Here is a 17,920-nt window from a genome sequence, read left to right as displayed (position 1 = left end):
ATCTTCTCTCACTGCCTTCCCCAAGCTCTATATAATCCCATAACGTTCCCCATTCCCTACTTTAGACTAATTTTCCCAGCCTCTCTTTCTCCCCATTACTACTTTCCTGTGACTTGCCTTATTTGTCACTTTGCTCACCTGGCTCGCTACAAACCCATCACATTGGCCAATTTCTCATCACCTACCTATCACATGTATCTAACGCTCTTTTCTTAAAATTGATGGGACTTATTTTTCTCAATCTCCTCCTAGACTATACTGTCTGTGGCTCTCTTACTTCCCTTTCCCTCTTTGTAACTTACCTTTCCTACCTGTCTTCCTTCTATTATTTCCTTCCTTGTGTTTTTCTTTTTCTTTTTCACTGTGACTTTCTTCTTCTGGCTCACCTCCTCTCTATAACCTCCTTTCGAAGTCTCTCTTCCCGAATATCTGTTCCTTCTCCTTGTTAAATTATTCTATGTAGCTTCATTTGTTTGTCTACCTCCTTTCGTTTCCTTTTTGTGTATTTCATCTTTAGCTGGATTTTCTACCTCCCTATCTTTTGTTCTCTTGCCTTCAACTCCTATGTGCTGATTCTTTTATCACTCTTAATTCCTTCTGGTGCCTCTTTCTGCCAGACATTTCCCCATAGATCTCTTCCTTTTTCTTCTCCCCTTGGTTTATTTCCTCCCTTCTGTTTCCTTCCCCTGTTTGATTTATATAACTCAGATGTTTTATGTAGCGCTGCTCTCGCTAGGATGCCTGCTAGTGTGCTTTAGAGAATAAAAAATACTCAGTCTTCATCTCCTCTCTTTTTCCCTTGTATTGCATGTTTTCTTTCTCACGTCATTTGGTCGTTGTGGGCCCTCGTTTTATCTGTTCTTAAATTAGCGCTCTTCTCATTTTCAGACCTATCCCTACATCAACTATTTGTTATCTATTAAATCCACAGGATGCCCCCTTTCTAATAATTACTTCCCCTGTCTCTGTTTCTTCCTTCCTCTGGCTTCTCATTGTTTGATCACTTCATTTTCTTGTACCTCCTTTTCTCTACTCTGTTTCATTTCCCTGCGTCCTCTAACTTCTTCATTATCTTGCCTCCGTTCCACTGTATGGTTGCAGGTATAGCTTAATTTCCCTTGCATTCTCTTGATCTCGTATTTTCAGTTCCCAGACTCTTTTTTTTTTTTTTCTTTTTTTTTTCGTACGACTTTAGGTAGCTCTCCTCTATCACTTTCTTTCCTAGCTTTCTTCTTCCCCATTCTTTTCCTGGCTCATTGCTTCATTCCCCCACTCTCTTCCTTCCTCTGTGTCTTTTACTCTCACTTACACACACACCCCCACTCCACCTATCACGTTTTTGTTCTGTGGCTGTTTTCCTTTTGCAGCTCCTGACATTCCTCGCTTTCTTTTCAGATCTGTTATTAACAAAGACATATATATATATATATATATATATATATATCTTTATGTAGTGGCCTGTAACGTGCCTTTCAAATATTTGTTCAGCCCAATAGAGCATGGGCACTTGTTCAGCACTTCAGCCATTGGCTTATTGTGTGTGACTGCATTTTGCTTTTGCACAACATGCACTTTCCCGCTATAAGTAGCTCACTTACATGGTTTATAAAGAGCATTCACAAAACGCACATTGGCAAAGCTAAACGTTGGCAGCCCATGTCTGAAAAACTGGCTTTGCCAACGCTTGTTTATATAGTACACCTTGTGTAACATCTCATACTTCAGTCCTTCAGAGATGTTACTTCATAGAGGGTATGCTGGATCAGTGTTTTACTGTTCCTGCTCTTTATTCCTATATGGTGTCGGATTTGTCATCTTCTTTCAGCCATAGTTGTTGTCCTGTCACATCCTTTTTGGTATAACGTTGTTCTCTTAATCCATTCATTATGTTATGCTGAGGCTTTTGTGGTGTGCTGGGTTCTTGGGGGAATTTTGGACGCATTGATGTTGAATGCATAATTAGAGGGAGGCTCTTTCAGATAACTGCAGGTGTAATTAAAAGTCTTGTAATGATTTACCTGTGAACCAAAGATATTCTCTTTTCCCAGTCCTCATCCTCTCTTTAAACTCATCTATGATGTAGAAGTTCTTGTAGCTATTCCCTGTCTCATTTCCTCATTTTCATTTGATCATTCCATGTGTTTATTGTGTTCAAGTTCTTTGATTGCTCTGAGATTAATCACAGGTGAATAGTTACGAGGTGATTCATTTTGAGGTGACTATGTTAGGGGCACCCTCTCTTAACCTTGTGACTTGCCTTCGAGCTTTAACTTTTCTGTTATGCTGTACTCGCCGAAAAAGCTTTTCAACCCCTTGTCGGGGGTAGTAAGTGATATATAAATACAATTACAATACAATACTCTACTTTACTCATTAAAAGTTGCCCATAACCTTTATTAGTTAGGTGACACCTATCCCAATTTGGCAGAGTTTTATTTTAACGTTTTTTACCCAAGATTTGAGGTTCCTGCGTTTTTTCAATCCTAAAATTGCATGCCCTTTTGATGCCTTCATAGGTCATTTAGAACATCTTGTAGTAGGTTTGCCTTTGCCCTTTCCTATAGTTTCCTGTAGTCCCCTCCTTTCCACCAGGGGCATCTTTTCAAGTATGCCTACCACTCTTTACTTGTCTTCTACCTAGAGCTTTGCAATTTCCTATCCTTCGAGCATGACTGAAAGGAAGAGCATGGATAGCATTATCTTGGAGAATGCAGAGAAACTGGCAGCATGGATAGGCCCAGTTTCCTTAACCACAGGGAAATAGGAAGACGGTGTCGGCCTAACAGTTTATCTCGATAGTCATTATGGTTTCCACGTACTCTTCCTTATTTGCAGAAGTATTAGCCTGCAGTTTTCGGCCACACGGAACTGGGTTAACTGTATGGACCTGGCAGTCCTATCTGTAAATAAAATAACTGGCTCAATGAAACTGCTAGCCCAAATGTGGGATTGTGGGTAGGCTTGATTAACTTGCCTGCCTGTTTACCTGGGGTGTGGCATGACTGTAGTTTGTAGTCATGCTAGATGGGCCTGGCTGCACGTATGTTTCGGGTTGTGCAGACTGAGTGTAGGGCCCATTTGTGCTTGGCTGCCAGTGTGTGTGTGTGTGTGTGTGTATTGGTGGAGTGTGGCAGGTTGGTTGCACTTAGGAACGATAATTTCAGAGATGCAGGCAGGGTGGATATTGTTGCCTGTATAGTTGGGGGCGGCAGATTTGGCCTAGGTGTGTCAAGGATGTGGACAGGCTAGAAGGACCTGGCCCTCAGCTGCAGTGATGTGGCAGAACTGCATAGGCCTGGCTATTGGTATCTTTGGGGTGTGGCAGATTTCGTGCGCCTAGGGTTCATACATTCGGACATATCTTTAGCGGTTTGTTCACCCCCCCAGAGATGTGAGTGGAAGATGGGCTGAGAAGAAAGGCGTGCAGAGGCTTCATATCCTTGGAAAGTCTAAAGGGCTTGTGAGTGTGTGTGGTGCCAGCCTGAGGTCCCGTGCTACCTCTGTCCAGCAGGTGTTTGTAAGGTCGAACGGGGCAGCTCCAGGCCTCCATGGTACATGAATCGAAACCGTCCCAGTCTGCAGGACCGCGAGATCCTGCCCACTCGGTGCCACAGTTCCACACGGCTTCCAGCGCGTCTGCATCGAAAGTAAAAAAAAAAAGAAAAGAAAACGTGCGATTATCAGGACCGCGTGAGAGGGGGAGGGGCAGAGATCTCCCGGTTCATAAATCACCGCTGGAGACCGAGGGCTGAGCGGGCGCCCCTACCCTGACGGCTGCCTGCTCCGCACTGGCTGATGCCTACTCCCCTGAGTGTCGGAGTGGGGCACGGGGTGATGCTCTCCGAGCAATGTCTGCCCGACTCCGGCAGCCCGGGATTCATCTAGCTCTCCTTCTTTCGGGCCTAGGCAGGGAAGGTGTCTTATCGTGACAACACTGCCAGCCCTGATTGCCCAAGGTTGGCGAGTGATTGTTCATTCCATTGGCCTTTTCTGCATTAAGCCTATTTGTACCGGCTCCAAACTACCTCTCTGCATCCCTGAGGGAATTCCAGGCACGAATGGATATGGTTTTCTTTAGAAAGTCCCGTACTCTACTGGAGTGGGCGCATTGACGAGCCGAGGTGATAACACCCTCCTCCCCTCCCCATCACCCCAGGCCCCTTTCTGCCAAGCAGCCGCATGATCGCTCGAGCTTGCACCCTCCGAGCGTGAAAGGAAGCGAAGGGTGGCTTGATGTCGCGGCCTCGCCTTTTTTCTGTGGTTTGCTGCCCTAGGCACGATCCACCGGCAACCCATCCTTGGACCAGTGGTGTAACATATAATTCCACCCCCTCCCCTTTGCAAGAAGGGGCTCCTGAAGGGGTTATTCCCACGTAGGCTTGATTGCCCTGCCTCCGGCAGCCAGATCATTTCGCTACCTTCCTGCTTCCCGTCGCGGGGGAGAAGGTGGGAAAAGGGTTGTTCTGACAGCCCTGCCTTTCTGTATCTATATATAGCACCTTTCGTTCCCTAAATGCTAACAACCTGCGCGTGAGATCTATCGTGCCACAGATATGTGCGCAAAGCATGGCTGCTGTGCGACGCCTGTGGATGATTTTAGCAGACGCGTGTGGATGATTTTAGTAGTCGCATGTTGGCCTGAACCCCTAGTCCCCCTATTGCTGGGCAGCAGAAGATCTTCTTTGCTTCAGTAATGGAACGAGCCTGGTAGTTATTCCGTAGACCCCCCCCTCCCCCCTTGCGTTTCCTGGGTACCAGCAGAGCCCTACAAAGGGCCCTCCGTAAAGGGCTATGCAAAGCTCCCAGCCACCTTGCTGTATTGCCGCATGTCTTTGTGTCATTCACAGCCTTAGTGTGATAATGATCCTCAATCATGTTAGAGGTGGAAGGTATTTGGTTCATGGGAAAAGCATGGGCAGGTGGTTCATCCAGCAAGATGGTGGCATGAGGCACAAGGACGAAGTGAGCAGAGTGGGCAGGCAATGCATGGACCTGGGCAAAGGCTGGGGGCATGATGTGCAGACACAGAAGGTCTAAGGATTAGGGAGGAAGGGGCAGAAACCAAAGAGAGGACAGAGACTGAAGGTTTAAGTACTAAGTGATTGGCATGATTGAGAGGTGTGTGGACCAAGTGAGAGGTGGGAGCATGAGGTTAATGACCAAGTGTGAAACTGAGGTAGGCGCTCTAAGCTGTAAAAGAGAGACAAAGTGAGAGGGTGCATGGACCACTGGAGAGGTGATGCTGTGAAATGTGGGGCAAACATAAGCCTGGCCAGGAGGAATATGGAGCAAGGAAGAAACAGATGAAGATACAAGAGAGTTATGTAGACCAAGGAAGAATTGAGCAGGGAGATCCCAGACTAAAGTAGCGGTGAAAACAAGAGGTCTGGCACTAAAAGAGGCAAGGGCCATGAAGTGTTGGAATCAAGAGGAAGGTGAGGAAATAAAGTGTGTGAATAAGATTTATGGATCAAGGGAGAAGTGGGCAAAGGAGGTTAAGGGCCACAGAAGAGACAATAAGTTTGTGGGTCAAAGGAGACAGGTTGTGGCAAGAAGTGTGTTCATCTATTGAGGTGTGGCTGGAAGAGTGTGACCCAAGGGCTTGGAGTCAACAGGTGGTGTACGGATCTGGGACACCAGTGAGATTCAAGAACAGGTGAATGAATCCAGGCAGGACCATGATATTTGTTAAGCATGCAAAAGTTGCATGTCAAGAGAGACAAGTGCAGGAGGTATATTAATCCAAACAGAGGTGGGGCCATTAGGAGATAATGGAGATGATCAGTGAAGTAGAGGATTGAGACCAAGATACCAGCTGGATACGCATTGTAAAAACAAGCGCTGCTCCTGGAAGAGAATCATTTGAGTCCTAACCCCAAGTCCTTCTTGGCAGATAATGGCCCAGCATTAGCTGCACATCCCCAACAAAGCGAGGCCAGTTGTTTCCATAGCTTTAAAAGTGCAATCTAATGAGTCCTTCCAGGAACTTATCAAAAACCCAACTAAGCATCATCCGGAAAGAGAAATTCTGGCATCCTCACAGTTGGTGATGCAGGATTGTGTTAAAGGAAATTGACTATTTTCTTTTCATTCTGAGGGCCTTTTTTAAGGACTGCCACAGAGGGGTAGTTGTGCTGTCCAAGGCTCAACCCGGAATTTCTGTGTAATGTGAGCTAGTTCTGTTTTCCAAGTATAGAGCTAGGAAAGTCTGTGTAATCTTGAACCTCAACTACTCTGTCCAAGACCATAATCCGCATTAGCTAAGGCGAGCTAAATGTAGAACTTTTAGGCACAATCCTCCTTTCATCCTCACTATGGAGATAAAATGAGGACTATTGGCGCTAACTAGATATCTTGTAAGTAATGTGTTTTGGACTTACAGTGAGTTATTAAGCTGATTTTAAATTTATTTTTATTTGATTTATTTCCTTTTTCCTATAGCTCTGCCTTGACCATCAACTGAGTGGTATTATACATAGAGAGGTGATAATAAATATGAAAAGATGGTGCATATAGTAACAGATTTATATTGGGGTACGTGTAAACATACACCAAGCATTGGCAAAGCCAAAGGAAGCCCTGGCTAATAACTGGAAATAATACAAAGCTCCTCCCATTAGGAAGGAGACACCCTGTTGCAGAGCTTTTAATTTTTGACAAAAAGTCTTTTCCATTAATCATTGAAATTAACTCCTCCTCATGTTGGGGTTCCAAAAAATATTTAATGTTTCATCAGAATTTCCACAAAACTAAAGTTCCAGTTGTATATCCAACAACATCATAATCCAGTATAAATCCTTCCCCAATGCATTTCGGGCTGGTTTGAAAGCCCTTCCTCAGGGGACAACTCTACAAAAAAGGAATAAATCTCCGTATCACTATAGGTGTCAAATTCAGTTTCTATACATTGTCATCAAATCACATTTATTTCATGCCATTGACTTGATATCTGTGAATGGTAGCTAGAATGTCAAACAAACACTAAGGTGTCAAGTAGGCGTGGAGAATATCCAGTCATGCACTGGGTCGCCCGGTGAAATTGTATCGGAAATGTGCTTTCTAAAACAAATTGAAAAAGAACAGTAAACATGCATCTAGTGCAAACCTCATGCCCCAGTTACCGATAGGTGCAACTAAACCAATCCACTGATTAAAAAAAGGTGCTGACGTGAGAACGATACTCACGGACTGTTTAAACGAGCTGCAGCGCGGTATCTGTAAAATAACAGAACAGCGCGTGTCACCATTAAAATATATCGCTCGTGGGCTCATCTGCTAACGCGTTCTCCTTGACGGAGTACTCACTTGGTGATAATGGTGAAAACACGCATAGTCGTCTCTAGGTCGGGAACCCCAGGAGTGATCTCGGGTAATGGCGTTTTAACCGGATCGTGTTTACATGCCAAAAGTAAAAACGGACTACAAAGTGAAAAAGCAAGCTGAAAACGTGGCGGCCATGTTGAGTGAGTGACATAAAGTGCAAATGAGAACTGAAAGTGAAAAATAAACAGTTACAGCACATGGATAAGATGGATATTCACAAGACATGGAAAAATGCATATAAAACTGAATATTAGAAATTACAGATAGCACAAAAACTCCATCCGATCATTAAGACCGTGTGGCTGCATCGATGCCATATAGCGAATCCAAAAGTCTAATAACTGGAAATGCCTGGATATTTGTATGCACGCAGGTACTCCTCCATCCACCTACGCAAGTACACAGTCCCTATTAAGTCGTACAATCACTCATTCTTGCAGTTACTCATATGTTCTTCCACCCATTAATTAATTCTTGTTTATTCCGACTCACCTGTCTTCGTGCACAAACTAATCCGTGCAGAGGCACTTTTAGTTTCAGATAGACTTATTGACTTTGCTACTAGTTTGTGAGGGGTGTGAGTGCTTACGGAACTGTCTTTTAGGCTGCGAGGGTGGTGAGTGCAGTTGCTATGCTGGGTGGTGTCAGGCAAGTTTCCAGTCACTATACAACATATTTCATCTCCGGTAATTTGAGACATCCCTACATCGCTGGGTTTGATGGTTGTGCCCTCAGTCTTCTACATTCATTTTGCATTAATAATACACACTGGCTGTAGCATCTATTTCTATTAGTATCAACACCTTCTCCGCTCGACTTCGCGGAACCATAAGTACCAGTAACCCTAGCGTCTGCCCTGTGTCCACCCTCGCTTTCTACGTCCCCCACTGGGCTTCCTGTAAAACATACCGGAGCCGGCCCGCGTAGCTACACGCTTGATGTCTGTGGCAGCGGAATGGATTGAATCCAGGTACCGCCCGAGTAAGTTCGCTTTCCCTTTGTTTGTAACCCAGTCCCTCCTCTGATAAACACCAACCCTGGCCTTTGTATGCATGTTAACGCTTTACGCTCTTTGCAGCGGTCTAGTGCAGAAGAGTTTCGCCCTCTGCAACCCCCGGACTCCTTCCCGAGCGCTTTCGTCTACCATGAGTCCTCCTTACCCTGTGTCTACAACTAAGTACAGGTATGACACGGGCCAGTTCCCATGTAAATCGTCAACCTGTGTTTATGTACTCATGGTGACCTTTGAAATCCAATAGCCCTGACTGCCACCTCACTTGTTTTTCCAGACAAAATCACTTGATGTGCAGTACTCTCCACTTCTGCTGCCTTTGTGAGCGCTGTGCAGGTAAATTGCAATCACTCTTTCTTTTATAGTCAGAGAGGGCACTTACATACATTGTGCACTATTAGTTTGACACCATCCCTTAATTTCTTTACAGTGAAGATCATATCCAGTCCCCGTCCTGAGGAGAACCTTCAATATCTACGGTTCGAAACGCGTTGACCCCCAGCCTGTGACAAGAAAGAAGGGAGCAGCCAGGGAATAATCAATACCACTGTAGTGGGCCCTTGCTGGCAATCTTAAAAACACTTTATCACAGGTTTTGTGAGATAGGCAGGCAGTCTCATTCCATCCTTAGTTCCGCCTGTCCACTGGTATTTAAGTTAAAGGACTGGTTCTTTTTGCGTAGCATTTTTCCTTTTTTAAATGTCTTTCATGTTGCAATTTGTTTTGAATGTAATAACTATGTAATAAGTTGTATTTTGGTGTCGTGAATTTTGAGTATCCACTGTGAACTTCTGTACATCTGTATGTTATTGATTCGACTGTTTTGACAGGACTTTCCTTTGAAGACATATGGATGAATTAATGAAACTCCATTATAAATTAAAATAAATCTTTTGTAATACAAAACGACTGGTTCACGCAGCACAAATTGGCTGTGTGTGTCCTAATTCGTCATAAAACAAACCTGACTAGCCATCTTGTTCTGTTTAATAATATTAGATAAACCAGCATATACCTGCAAGAAAGTGTCCCTTTTTACATGGTTACCTCCCACTTTTTGCCTGACACTTGATGCACTTTGACTTGATGTGCTCTGGGTACTCCAATCCGATTCCGAGGGCCTGTGTTCTTTCCCCAAAACTGTAACTTTCTAACCTCAATTGACACATCTCTGGCCACAGTTGAGCTCCTTGTAAAAAGGTACCATGGGTACCAAGGGCAATGTGAGCAGGGAAGGCCTCTAAGGGCTGCAGCACCCATTGTCCCACCCTTTGAGACCCTGCACCTTAACACCCACACACTGCATTGCAGGCTGCATGTTTTGGTGCAGAGAAAAGTGAAGAGTTTGCATGGCACACATCCCTGTGTGCCATGTCTGCAACCCACTGCCTGTGGCCTACGTAAGTCACCCCTCCAGCAGGGTGCACTAGCCCCCAGGTGAGGGTACAGTTCATGAGCACTGTACCCCTTCAGTGTCTGAGTCCATTTTTAGACATTTTAAGTGCAGTAAAGCCATAAAGAGTATACGGTCTGGTAGTTCGTCATCACGAATGCCATAGGTCCATAACGGCTTTACTGAAACCTGGGAAGTTTGGTAGTAAACATCTCCGCACATTAAACACACGCTGATACCAGTGTGGGATCTAATGTAAAATGCACTCGGAGGGCATCTTAGAAATGCCCCTTGAAAAACGCCTGGCCCTGGCGTGGTTCCTGAATGGCTGCCATTTGCCACCACCAGACAGGTTTCTGGACCCCATGGGCCTCCGCTCTCTGGGTCTAGAAACAGAGTCCATCCTGGGCGTAGGTATCATGCTTCCTCCCCAGGATGGGCTGGGTCCACGAAGGTAAAGCTTCAGTGGCCTGCCGCCTTTGTTAGCTGACCCTGCCTTTTGCTGCCCCCAGCAACTGCCTCCCACCAGTTCTGACCCCCACTTTGGGTGGGAGAATCGGCAGGCAACCAAGTTAGTAGGAGAAGTGTGCCCACCTTTGCCAACCCCAACCCTCAGGTGGGGATGCGAGGTGAAGCGCACATTTCAGTCCCCTCCATCTTGAAGATGAGGGAACTCTGCCAATCGGAGAGAGAGACACTCCTGCCCTCCTCCCACTAGAGCGTGGCATACCAAGGGGTGTACTCACCCCAAGGAAGGGATCTATTGATCCCGACCTGCACACCCCTGTAACTCCCCTAAATGTAGTACTTGGAGGTGACCCTGAACCTTGCCTCCTCAAATCAGAGCAGAAGAAAGAAGGACCGACAAGCCGTGCTGAAGAGGACAACAACTGCTTTGGCCCCAGCCCTACCAGCCTGTCCCGACTTCGAACTGCAACCAGCAAAACCCCGGCGTGTCCTGCAGCCATCCAGAACCCAGAGGCCCTTCCTTGCCTTCACCAGAACGTCTCTGTTTTCTGTGAGCACCTGAATTGCTCAACAAAGACTCCAACAAAGAACCCTGTTCCAGAGGGCTTAGCTGTTCTGCACCCGATGACCACTGCCCTAGTTTGTGTGGCCCAAAACCACAAGGAGGTCTCCCCAGTGATCCTGACCTGGGATCTGGTGATCTCTAACCTACCTCGAGCTTCAGATCGATGCCTGCAGCCTCAACCGGAGGAGTCCCCCGACTGCGATCGGAGCTGGTAAGGCTATCCGACGCCTAAAGACACCTCTGCGCCCGACACCCCATGGCATTGGGTGGCCCAACTGACTGTGTCCAGACATCCCTCAAGAACCTAACTTACCTCTCCTGGGGGTTGCCTTCAAGAAACCTCCTTGCCCGAGCCCGCAGCATTTCTTTCAAACTAGGGATCTCCATTGAAAACCACAGGGTTCCCGATGTCTTCTTGGCACTCTGCATCCGGCCGCTAAACTGTTTTGAAAGCAAACACAAACCTGTACCAATTTTAATTTCAACTGCAATTGCATTCCTATTACAGCCTTGAATTTCAAAGTATATTTTACCTACCTGTGCCAAGTTCTGCTTGGTTCTAGACATAAAACATAAGAATACATTTTTATACTTGCCTAATGGGTCTGGATTTTGTCTCTGAGTGTGTGCTATCAGTCTTGATTGAGTGTATACAGTAAATGCTTAACACACCCTCCTGATAAGCCTAACTGCTCGACCACACTACCACAAATAAAGCTGTTAGTGAGGATCTAATTTAGCCTCTGCTATATCTCTGGGGATCCACTGGACTTTGGTATAGTATATTGAGAGCCAGCTTTCTACAATACCCCACGTACCACTGTTCTCGCCATCTGGGATACCGGAACAGTCTATAAACAAATTATAAATATGATCACCACTGGGGGGGGAGACGGGGAGCACACCACAGCAACTCATCTGTTTGTTTACTGCAACATGAACTGTCCACCAGTCCACTCTATGCCTGATTGTGTTGTTGCATTTGAATGAAACCGGCATCTTAGGAAATGAATTCTACATAGTTTATTTCTGCTGTCTGGCCTTGCTGTTGCTGGTACAGGCGTCATGAGGCCCTATTACTGTTTTTTAAAAAAAAATTTTTAGTGGCATTCGGTACTGAAGCTGTTGGAGCTTGCTGTGTCAAAGCAGGTGACTATGGAGATGAACAGTAGCAGGACTGGTTTCTTCTGGGACAGAAGGCAATAATAAGACACCTGTATTTCAGTTCATGAGGATTACTTAGAAGTGGTTTGGGTGGACCGCGGGTAGCAGCGGCAGAGCCTCCATGAGAGCGGAGGAGCATCGCCCATTTATCTGAGAGCGAGAAACATGAAAAATAAAATAGTAATAAAACAGATTTATTACCATGGTCTTTTTCATGCGGGCAGCAGCCAAGTTTGAGGGTGACGCAGCAGCAGGGAGGAATTGTGTGCACTTCATTTTAAAGTGCGCATGTCATATTGGCTGACTGTCTTGCTATGGCCAGCATGAAATGCGCACTTTAAGCAACCAATCCAAGCTGTCTTAGACAGCTGGGTGGAGAGCAAGCACAGACTACCAGTACTTTAAGGAATGTCGCACCCACGTACTCCAGCCAACCCTGCTGCTTTAGCTGCATGAGAAAAGCATTTGGATTAATCGAGGGGAGTTGCAGGCTGGAGCTCGGGAGCCTGTGCTGACGAGATTAAGAGGAGCACTGAGCACAAGGCTGTAATTGAGTCAATCTTCCTTTTTTTTTTTTTTTTTTTTTTTAAATGTTGTTTAACTCTGTGAAACTCGGAGTGCCTTCAGTCTGCACTCCAAGGCTCTTAGTCATGGCTTGTCATATACACTCTTCAAAACGGACCACTATTGAGAACTTTGGCTTTGAGCCTAAGGGCACTACTGGTTTTTATTAGTGCCTGTCAGTGGGTTCTATATTTGCCCATCACCCCACCTGTTTGGTTTACCGCTGGCCACCACTGCAGAATAGGCAAGGGATAAATGACTCCAACGGTGAAAACTGGATTGTTTTACTTCTGGTGTGTTGAGGTCACAGTAGCATTGGACCCAAAGTAGACCCCGCTTAGATGGTCCAAGGTTTATTTCATGGTGGGTGGGTTAAAAATTTGGAACTCTCTAAAACAAACCACATTTAATGAACCAACACAGAGGCAGGGCTTTTAATGTTAAAAAGGAAAAAGTACTTTAAATCATACACAACCCAATTCTAAACATAAAGTTGCAAATATGCACCGTAAAAAATTGAACTCTCTAGGTACTCCTGAACTAGCGATATATGTAAGAAGGGTTCAATTTGTTACAGTGTAAAGTACCTTCCTAAGCTGCTAGTACAGAATTCACAATGTAAACCCCATTCCTGTTGTATTTACTAAACAGTTTACAATATAAAATCCCTTCTTACTGCATTTGGCAGAGTTGACTAGCTAAAACCTCTAAGTGCTTTTACATGGCATTACACAATGCAAAGCTCGTTCCTACTGTGTCTGATACGGTTGTTTTGCTTGTATCACTTATGTGCAATGGAGCTCTTTCATAGGCCGACTAACACAACTGATGTTGAAATCAAATGTCCATAAAGATTATCAAAGGTTGTGGGGCTGTAGTCCACGACCACCTTAGTGTTCGGTTTAAACTGTGTGCACCAACCATACCATTTCAGCACTTTAGGGAGGCAGAGCAGTCCAAGGCTTACTCAGGGAGATAGTGGGGAATGGCAACTAAGAAATGTGCATAGCAGAGAATAACATTCAGTAAATCATTATCCAGTCAGGTCTTCTATTTTTGAAGAAAATGTATTCTTGGCTAAATATGAAACACAAAATGATAAATTTACACAGGAGACAACACCTCGCTAACTCGTTTGGAACTAGTGATCTATGTCTGTGTTAAATAATGCAAGGCTGCATCCTATATTGTCAGAGTTCACAGTGTAAAACTGTTTCCTATTGTATTTCTCATAGATTATCAATCAAAAACAGGGGGAGAAAGAGATTGGGCTAGGTTCACCCTCCTATGTGTTCAAAGTGTAGCAATAAGGATCCGTGGATGACGGATCAAAGAACCTAGCCAAGGACATACGGGTGGTTCACCAATTGGGTGGAAACCAACCTCTGTTAACAGGGAAAAAAATACTTTTCTTGAGTGCCCTCAATCACCCAGGGTTGCTCCAAGGTGACATGCTTCCTCATTGGAGCCATCCCAAACATCTACTGCTTGGGGCGTGCTTCGACTTGTGGAGTACATAGGAGCACTTATTTTGTGAGGATATGTGTAGTGTAGTGCAGTGTAGGGGGGGGGGGGGTGGGTAGTGTAAGTGATATTTAAAAAATGTACCTAACTAGTGAGCCAAAGTTTTTTTCTGCTCCCAGTTGGCAAGTAAAAAAAGGGGTTAATAAAAGGGAAAAATAACTTATGTAATTATAATCCCTAGTATTGTGTCGACATGTTTCCAGGTATCCCCTAAACCTCTTCTTCAGGACAACAAAGGGACCAGCCCCTTGTGTACCACTCCGTGCAGGACCTATAGTTAAGTGAAAATAAAGATAATGAATGCACACCTATTGTGTGAGCATTTCGAAAAAATACATACGGTTGATTCTGAACACGTAGTATTTATTTTATGGGCAAATTGCACCTCATGGTCTGTCTGGGTGGAAGGGCCTGTAGAACCTGTGCTTAGCAACCCTCCGTCAATATGATCTACTTGTTCCCAGGGTAGACCGCATCTTAGAGGGGACTCAAGAAAATACATTTTTCTTTTCGGCTAACGGAGGTTGGTTTCCACCCAACTGGTGAACCACCAGTATGTCTTTGGCTAGGTTCTTTTGATCCGTCATCCACGGATCCTTTGTGCTACACCTTTCTCATAGATTACACAGTGTTAAGCCCCTTCCTATTGGATTTGCCTAAGTTCACCATTTAAAGGCCTTCCTATTAAGTTTGTTAAAAATATCACTATGTAAAATCCATTCCTTTTGTATGTGTCAGAGATCACAATATAAAACCTCTTCTTACTGTATTTGTCATAAAATTAAACCTGGCAAAGACCCTTCATTGTATTTGATAAAGGATCTGTGTTAGCAGTGCCTCTATTGGTTATGAGCTATGAAGCAACTGCGTTGGAGGGCTATCTGAAATGCTGCCCAGTCAAAGTTCTGTAAAGAAGATCAACAAAGCCCATCACTCTGTCCTGCTTTTTAATTATTTTTTTGTGGTTACTTGAGAGCCAATAGACAGCTAACTGTGTCCCTAGCTAGACCTAAAATTGGATGTTTTCTATTATCACAGGGTAGGGCAGAATAAACTTTAATTGAAAGGGTTCCACCTCCTGAATACTCCGGGTTGGGTACAGCAATATCATACAACGTATGCAGTGAAGTTCCTTAGACTAGGTAGTAAAGGAGTTATGGTGAAATCAATTGTTTTCAGTAGAAAGTACATGACCTTTTAAGGTTTGACTTGAACTCTTACAGGGAGGTAGTAACACGAATGTGGCTTGTGCGAGAGTTCCCAAACAAGGCATTTACCAACAAGGGTTTCAAACCTTTCTTGAATTGAGGTTTGAAATCTGAGGATAGAGGCATAAATATCTTCAAGATCTCACATGCCGTCTGCCACCACGATGGAAGTACTCAGCTGTATCATGGCTTTTCTGTCTAGAGCTTTCTGGTGTCTCTGAAAGGCACAGCAGAACATTGTGTATAATTGATGTGCAGCAAAAAGAACATTCTCTAGATCGAAGTGGTTCTTCTCTTTTCTCATCTGAGGGACCTACATTTTACAACTTTTTTCTTCCTATATTTTTGAATCGCTAAATGCCGGTTTGCGGGTACTGGGCTAAAAATTGTAGAGATGTCATAGAATGGCAACACCATCAGTGGAAGGGCTGGCTCTCTATTGTAAGATGAGGCTATCATTTGAAGGGTCTGGCTCTTTTTGAGAGGACCGTGTTCTGTTTGGAGGACATGCTGAAAGACCAGGCTTTCTTCCGTTTAGTAAGGCACTACTCCTCACTAGGGCAGGACTTTTTGGCAGGGAAGGATTTTCTTTGGCAAGGTTCATGCACTGCTACATATTTTTCATCATACCTGATATTGTTCCGGAAATGAGAGCCCAGGGTAAACTCTTAAGTAAGAAAAATGTGTTAATGGACATTTTGGAGCCTCTAAATTCCTCTGTGTTGAGTAGTGATGTCCTTTTTGTTTAGAAGGCTTGACATTCATAATTTGCAGGCTGGTAGCAGGTGAACCTTTAGCCAGCAAGTTTTCTTGATACTAAGAAGGTAGCAAAGGACAGTGGGGAAAATGCCAAATGGAACTTGTTTAAAAAATGTACAATGGGCAGGTTGAAACTGATTCAACTGAGGTCCTGGGACTTTGACTGCATATGTTGTATGATATTTGCCCCCTTCCAAAAAAAAAGAAAAAAAACACCAGTAAGGGGGATGGCAAGAGGATAGTTCTGTGGTGTCAGTAAATGGTACAGCCTGTATGAAATTCGAGGTTTTGAGTTCTAAGGGCAGGCATGCTCAAGAGCATGGGAAGGCATGGGTCTTGACTTGTAGGCGGGGGCAAGCATTGGTGTTGGCTTGTAGGCGTATGGGGGACTAGATACTCATATTGCAGGGTGATGTGTGTATACTGGTCTTAGAGTAAACACTGTGAGTTGGGATGTGCATTTATAAAGGTCCAGACAGTAGTGCTGCTGTGGGGTAGAGACGATGCATAAGATTGCTATTATGTTATGGTAGTTTTTATAAAGCACTGTTTCACTACCAATAGTTTTCTATTTTGCTCTGAATAAGAAAGAAGAAACACACATGATAGTTTCCAGATTGTTATAAAGAAAACAAGAGTATCTCAAGAGAATGGAAGTTGCTGGTCTTTGGCTCTCATGGATCATAATGCAATATTCTAGAGCTTTAACGGCTGCAATGAGAAAGCAGGTCTACTAGCCCATTTTTTAAAGACTAGCGATGGAGCCGCCTTTCTTGACTCCGTCACCCTGCCAGCTTTGACTAAAGCCCAGGCCGACTATCTTGACAGAAACATTCAAATGGAAGAGGTCATTGCCGCCATTGCTCGTCTCAAGCCGGCAAAAGCCGCCGGACCGGATGGCTTTTCTGCTAATTTTTACAAGAAGTTTTGTGCCCTGGTTGCCCCTCTCCTCACTCAGCTTTTTAATTCCTTTGCCGAACCCGTAGCGATCCCCAGAGACCTTCTAGGGGCCTCCATAGCGGTGATCCACAAACCAGGGAAAGACAAGACCAAGTTTGGAGCATATCGCCCTATCTCGCTTCTGAATGTTGATCTTAAATTGTTCACAGGGATCCTAGCAGCCCGTCTTGCTCCTCATATGCCTGGCCTTATTGACCCGAATCAGACAGGCTTTATCCCTGAACGCCAAACTTCTAACAACACGAAACGTGCCCTTTATCTCATGGAGAAAGCCACCCGTACGCAGGGAGAGTATATGATGCTCGCTATCGATTCCGAAAAGGCTTTCAATAGGGTCCACTGGCCTTATTTGGAGCAGGTTCTGGAGCGAATGGGGATAGGGGAGAGATTTCCCAGGTACATCTTGAATCGCTAGAAGTTCCCGACCGCTACAGTTCGCTGGGATAGGGGAGAGATTTCACAGGTACATCTTGAATTGCTATAAGTTCCCGACAGCTACCTTTCGCTGAAACGGTCACATGTCTTCCCGATTCCCCATTGAGAGAGGCACAAGACAGGGGTGCCCTCTCTCGCCCCTTCTTTTTGCCATCTATATGGAACCTCTGGCTCAGAGGATGCAGCAGAACTCAACGATCACCGGGATTACATTTGGCGGCTATATACATACGATCAGCCTCTACGCTGATGATGTGTTGATATCATTATCTAACCCTAGGAGTGCGCCACCAGCATGCCTAGCAGAATTGGACGTCTTCGCACAGGCTGCAGGGTTAAGGTGAACACAGATAAGTCGTTAGCCCTAGATCTATCCCTGTCACGATCCATCCGGGAACCTCTTCAGGGCCTCCTTCCCATTCAGTAGGCGGTGGACACGATCCTGTATTTGGGGATTCAGCTGGCCTCCTGTATCCCGAAAGTAGTTACTACGAACTACGCACATTTGAGACAGAAGATTCACCAAGAGCTTGGGCACTGGAAGC

Source organism: Lissotriton vulgaris, chromosome 7, assembly GCF_964263255.1.
Source record: "Lissotriton vulgaris chromosome 7, aLisVul1.2, whole genome shotgun sequence".
Lineage (NCBI taxonomy): Eukaryota > Metazoa > Chordata > Amphibia > Caudata > Salamandridae > Lissotriton > Lissotriton vulgaris.
Note: the sequence above shows the minus strand (reverse complement) of the source record.